The sequence below is a fragment of the Alosa alosa genome, chromosome 5 (genome assembly GCF_017589495.1).
Source record: "Alosa alosa isolate M-15738 ecotype Scorff River chromosome 5, AALO_Geno_1.1, whole genome shotgun sequence".
NCBI classification, from domain to species: Eukaryota; Metazoa; Chordata; class Actinopteri; order Clupeiformes; family Clupeidae; genus Alosa; species Alosa alosa.
In genome coordinates, this window is record NC_063193.1 from 19091801 (window position 1) to 19098261 (window position 6461).

Genomic DNA, 6461 nt, shown 5'->3' on the forward strand with positions numbered 1-6461 from the left:
ATGTGTGCCTGCGTTGCCCCAACAGACAGGGCAAACAAGCAGAGCTCCTCTCTGGCGCGTGGCCTTCTGTTGCCACACCCTGGGGCTCTCCACAGGTAGCAAGGCCCCCTAGAGGCCCCTGTCTATCAGACATGGAGATGGTTAACAGCTTGTTATTGTCTAAGAGGAAAGGAAGTCTCTGATGGAGCTGCACAGTACCTAGGCAGAGCTTCCTCTTATCTGTGGCGCCCGGTGCTTTGTTGATATGCATTAGGTATGTATGGCTTCTTTGCAAACACGGCTGAAAGGTGACATTTTTTTAAACACACTCTTCTGGAAGAAGAAGAACCTTTCCCATTTGTAATTATCTGTGTCATTGTTTTCTTTATAATAATCAAAACATTGTATGGTATGAGCAACCTGGAGTGAACTAGAATTATGATGAAAAAAATATATAGAATTTTTGTGAACATAATTTTGTGTCACCAAGGACGGTTTCAATGGTGATAGCCATGGTTACATGCATTTATTTTTCCCAGTCTGCATACTGAAACAAATTGCAATACACTGACATATATCATGGTGAGTACAGATAATGCATTGTATGTAGGAATGGTGTAACGCCAGCTCTCAGTCAAAACATGTAAGTCTCTCTCTCTCTCTCTTTCTCTCTCTCTGTTTGTGTCTATACTGTTGTAGGGGATCATGTATAACTAAAGGATTACTAGCACTATGACTATGTCCTCTCTGGGTGATACCTGTTTATCCCATTAATGGCTTTGGGCTGGAAGGGAAATGTATGCAAACTAAGCATAAAAAAAAATTTAGGAAAATATTTTCCTCATACGCCCCCCACCCCCTCCTTGATTGGCCCTGGAGGGTGCCACCTCGTCCAATCAGAAGACATTGGAATGAGAAATAAACCAGCTAATCATTAAAACAGCACAGCGCAACGTTCCCAGAGCATGTTAGCAAACACCAAGGGCCCACTTTAGGTTGAGTGTATGTGTGCATGTGTGTGTGTGTGTATTTGTATGTGTGTGTGTGTGCAGGTGCGCGTGTGTACCATGTGCAGATATTTTACATAATATGTATGTGTGTTTGACAGACAAAGAGAGAGAGACAGAGAGAGAGAGTGGTAAAGAGTATGATATATACAGTAAATAGATTTTTTATTATATTCATATATTATTAAAAATATTATAATAATTAAATAATATTATTATATTAGAGAAATATATTTTATTTTTTATATTCATTATAAAATAATGATATTCTGGATTTGTGTGTGTGTGTGTGTGTGTGAGAGAGAGAGAGACAGAGAGAGACAGAGAGAGAGAAAGGACATTTCTGTAAATTAACAGTTGTTTAGGAGAGATGATCTTTCACCTTTAATCCAAAAACTATATTGCTCCGGAGACTAACCCTTTAAGCAACTTCAATCGATAGAAGAGAGGAGCTGCTTGCAGCCAGCGAGTTTCAGCGACAGCCCTGAAAATCAATCTGGCCTGTTGCACAGCTAAACTACACCTAATTAAAAGAACCACCAAGACTTAGTGGCTGTGGATAACCCTGTTTCATGATAAGCCTTCAGTTGATTCAGAGAGGTCTCAGAGTCTATTTGGCCTCATGTCAAATATTGGAACAACGTGTCCGGTTCAACCACCACAGAGCCTGTTCCAAGACCAAGACACACTTTTCTTTTTGTTTTGTTTATGTTATTTTAAAAGATAATGAAAAACTATTACCCTTTTTTTTCTCCTGTCAAAAGACATTTCCTGTCTCTTTTCTTTTCCATTCTCGTAACCTTTGTCTGCTCTGGCTCTTGTGAATTTGCCAATTAGTATATTTTTAATTTTGTTTTGTCTTACAAAGTCAGGAGCTTGTTTGAATCTGTGAAGTGTGTGAGGCACCTAATGCTCTCTGCTTGTCTACCAGCTACTGCATAAAAATGTTTCTGAAAACTTGCAAGTGTAAGTCTTCACATGTTGAAGATTTAACCATGAAAGATAGTAACTGGTAAAAACATAGATTTTTTTTTATTTCTGCCTTAAAGTGAAGTGACTGCAAAGTATGCATCTAAGTACAGAGCAGAAGGGCACAGGGCTTACTATAAGCTATGTTCATGTCAGAAAGAAAGCCTCTGTACACATCAGACTTGCACTGCAATTATCAGATATTTCCATGCGGTTATGCATAAGGCACGCAAATATGCAGAGATAATGTTTTACAATAATTTCTCACTGTTTATTTTTAAGCAAAGCGTGTGCATGTCTTCTTGAGGACTCCTCATAACATGAAATGTGACTGTGTGTTCTGGTTGAAGATATGTTTCTTCATTTGACTGAACATTCTGTGTTCAGACTATAGCACCACCACAGTGAATCATATTAATCTCAGTGGAAGGAACATGCGCCAGAAGTGGAGGTGGGCGCACAATTCTCACAAAACAGGCACACTTCCCGGCCGGATGCCCTATTCCAGTTAGGGTACACTGATACATTTCCATTTCCCAGTAAATCCCTCAAATTAGGTCATCTTCAAAACACAGTGCAGCGCACTGGTGTTGTTTATCAACATCCTTTTGCACATCCCTGGTCCTGTTGAATACACAGCACACCAAAGCAACACTATTCATAGTGCCACTGTTTTTAAAATAACAAGAGGTGCCAGCGTTGGCTTGGTGACAGGCAATTCTCTATTAGCCGGCAGGTACAACAGGCTGAGAGAAAATGAGGTGGAGATATCAACAGGTATTTGATGGATAACATTTAGTATTTTCCGATTTGCAGCTCTCTTCACCTCTATTTACAGGGTTAGGCGATGGCCCCTGTGACTCCAATCCTATTATTCTGTGTGTTTTCACCAATCTGGATCCAGCCAGTTGCTCGTTATACAAAAGATGCTGCCCTTGCATAATGTGAGGTGATAGTTTCAACCATCCAACCATTCTATTAATCTCTAAGCATAACATTTCTTGGCTATCCTTCAACAATAGCATTACTTTCAAGGCCTCACTGCATGTGGATGGTTATTTATGACAAAATCTAAGGACTTTGCTTAAAAAAAACCTCTATGTTGGTCGAAAAGAAAACATTTACACCAGCTGTTTTTATGTAACAAGAAGACATGTGATTGTTTGCTGACTGTTGGTGACAATGTCTCCACTCATCAGACTGCAGACTGCCAGTAACTGGCCTTACTGGTTGTGGAAACCCCACGCATACAGAGAGACTTGCCTTGTATCTGGAGGGCTCAATAACCAGTGTCCTACAAACAACTCTTGCCTTCAGGCCCCTGAGATGGCACATGGCAGCTTTTCTCCTTCTCTCCTCTGTCTGGCTCTCCCTGTGTGCTTCGGGTATAACAATGACATTCCCATTCAAGGTTACAATGAGCTAATTCAAGGTTACTTAAAAACATTTTATCTTATATATGATTCTTGACAGCACTCTTAAAATTGATGATTGACTTGATTGATTTATTTCATTTCAGCCCTTCTTACATTAAGGCTAAGAGGGCAGCTGATTTTGAACAGTAGGATGCTGCATGTACTCGTTTGCCTTGCACTCATTCTAGCCTATGTAGAGTTCATTCAGATTTGGGCTCAGTGTCAGATCATTTGAAACCTTGGAATAGATTAGAGGAAGCTTGGTGAGGCAAACCGGATTACATCACGAATGATTAAAACAAGAATAGCTTGGAAAGCCCATCATGGGGATAAGTCTAGGGGTTGAATTCAAAACAGCATTTGTTCTCTTATGATGTACATCAGCTTAATTAACAGACGTCTGAATAGGGGACAATATTTCGACTTCAGACGGTGAAAAATAAAATGGGCGAGACAGTAGGACAATAAACATTTTATTTGAAACAGCAGGAATAGCAAAGGGAGATGGAGTAGAGGAGGCAGTGAATTTACAATGCAGAACCTTGAGGACGAGAATCTTCCCACTGTACTCATCAGTGCCATTCAAGGCATATATTATCAAAAAAGAGACTTAGAAAAAAGACTTGAGGCCAAGCCAACTTTGTTTAAAACATATGGTTAACTTTTTTTTTGTTTATTTTTAGCAAGTAATGGCACTTACCGTGAGGAGAGGGATTGAAGAAGGATGTCAGAGATCACAGTCTTCTGCCTCGACTGTAAATTGGATGGGGGCTGGGGACCTGCCAGGCGTTTTGTTAGCACCTGTTACGGAGCTGCCGGGGCGACGAGGCACAACACCCACCCGCCCTAATGAGTGTGAAGCTCAGGGCTGTAGCCATGACGGCCACCCCACGCCGACACAAATGGAGTGCAGATGACAACAGTGGGACTGGAGCGCCGAGCAGCGCTCTGACCTCTGACCCTTATGGGGGTTTTTCTCCATTTGCAAGTGCAATAATGAGAAGGGTCTTTTTGCCATTTTTTATTCAGATAATATTATCCAGTGTCTGGGACCCACTGGAAATCATACCTGGGAGATGAGGTGGTAATGTCAGCCCTAGAATGTGAGGAACATATTAAGTATTTGTATCAGGTAGAAAATTAGAAAATGTAGTTGTAAGTAAATATAGTAAACATTCAGACAAACCTTTTTTTTTAAAGCACATTATTTAAGCCTATTAAGCATATATATTTCCAATAAATAATAGCCTATAAGCCTATATATTTAATGTAAACCCCTTGGTTATTTTGGTGCTGTACTTCATGTTTCATAGTCACCAGTGACAGAGAACTGGCAGAATATTTCTGAGGTCTATGTTCAGTTGAACATACAATCCTTGGGTGTTGGATATCTTAGTCTCAGTGAAGAATCTCTTAAAGTAATACATTTTTACCATTTTATCTATAAAAGGACATGCATAGATACAGGACATGGTAGAACCAGTTTCTGATTATAGAAACAGTCTTTGACGTAGGCTTCCGTCTTCAATCCATCTATTGGCGAGCAGATCTCGATTCCCGTTGTCGGCAGAAGGCAGGGACAAGGAGGATGAGGGCTTTGCATGACTTGACCTATTGCACAGCTTAATGAATGTGCAGTGTAAAAGTAAGTGAAGGTGTAAAAGGAATATCCACAACATTAATTAAGTATGTAATCACAGAACACATCAGAGAACCAGGACCTGCATGAAGTGACTGCCAATAGGCTACGTGCACAAGCCGAAGAACGAACTTCCGCTTTGTACGAAATTCGGCACAGCTGGTTCCGGTCTGTCTCCTAGTTCAGGGATTCCCACTTTTCCACGACAAGGCCCCCCAAATACCACTAGGTTCTGGCCAAGGACCCCCTTGATGTGTTATTAAACCCATCGACAATACTACGGCAAATGTAAAAATACATTAAGCTAATCCTAATAATTATTTTAGCCACAAGCACTTCGCGATGGAGCATACAGTGTGCAGGAATTAATGCTATGGTACGCACACCCATCCCCCCCCCCCCGCAAAAAAAAAGAATTCACTCGTGAACAATATTTGTCCGTTTTAGGTCCGTGCATTGGTCAGTCAGCAAAAAAGTAGCCTACATAGCATAACAACATCCACATGCAATAATACAACGACAACGTCTACAATGACCTATTCATTTGGACAACTTGATACAGCCCTATACAGGCTAAAGTTACCTTTAGTTCTAGCGTTGCTGCCTCCATCCTTTCTGTTTTCGTTGTTTAAAACTTGTGATATCCATGATGAGTATTGAGTTCGTGAACTAGCTCAACATTGTGTGCTGATAACCATATATAGATAGCCGAGTAAAAGAAAACAACAAGTAGCCTATTGCGTGCCTGCGTGCGTATTCTCTCTCCTGTTCAAACAAAATGTGTTCACTAACTTTACGTAATAGAAAATGGTAAAACGCCTGATGGCTTGCAGCTAATGGGATACTGTACATAGTTGGGAAGGTATGGTAGGCCAATTTGGTGTGAATACACACACACACAAGGGAAATTTTCTCTCGCTGTTGAGTAGCCTGATGGTACGCACAGTGCGTACAGACGTACACCTGCAGGCGCGCCTGTTTGGGGCTTTCTGTTATATGAGAGCCATCACTCTACTATTATTCCCAGTCATTATCATAGGAAATATAATGTGTAGATATGCCTCAGATTATTATAATAACAACCCTCATAGTAAAAGGTATATTTTACATTTTTCAAATGTATTTATTTGTTGCTTTTATTTTTCCTTCCAACTTGCTGAGGCCCCCGTGGCACCCCCTCGCGGCCCCCACTTTGAAAACCATTGTTCTAGTTACATAGTAACGTTAAGCATCTGTTCCTGTCATCGCTAAAACAATAAACATGAGTGGTACTAAATTTCTGAAAATTGTAAACAGCTCAAAGGAACACTGCTGTGTGCCACTTTGTTCGGCCTCAGGCCGTTATAATAGCTTGCTTAGTTTCCACTGCTTCCTAAAAAACGTAAGTCTTCAGGCTAAGTGGATTCATCAAGTGGGAAGGCCGGGGTTTACGGTAACTCATCAGCAAACAAA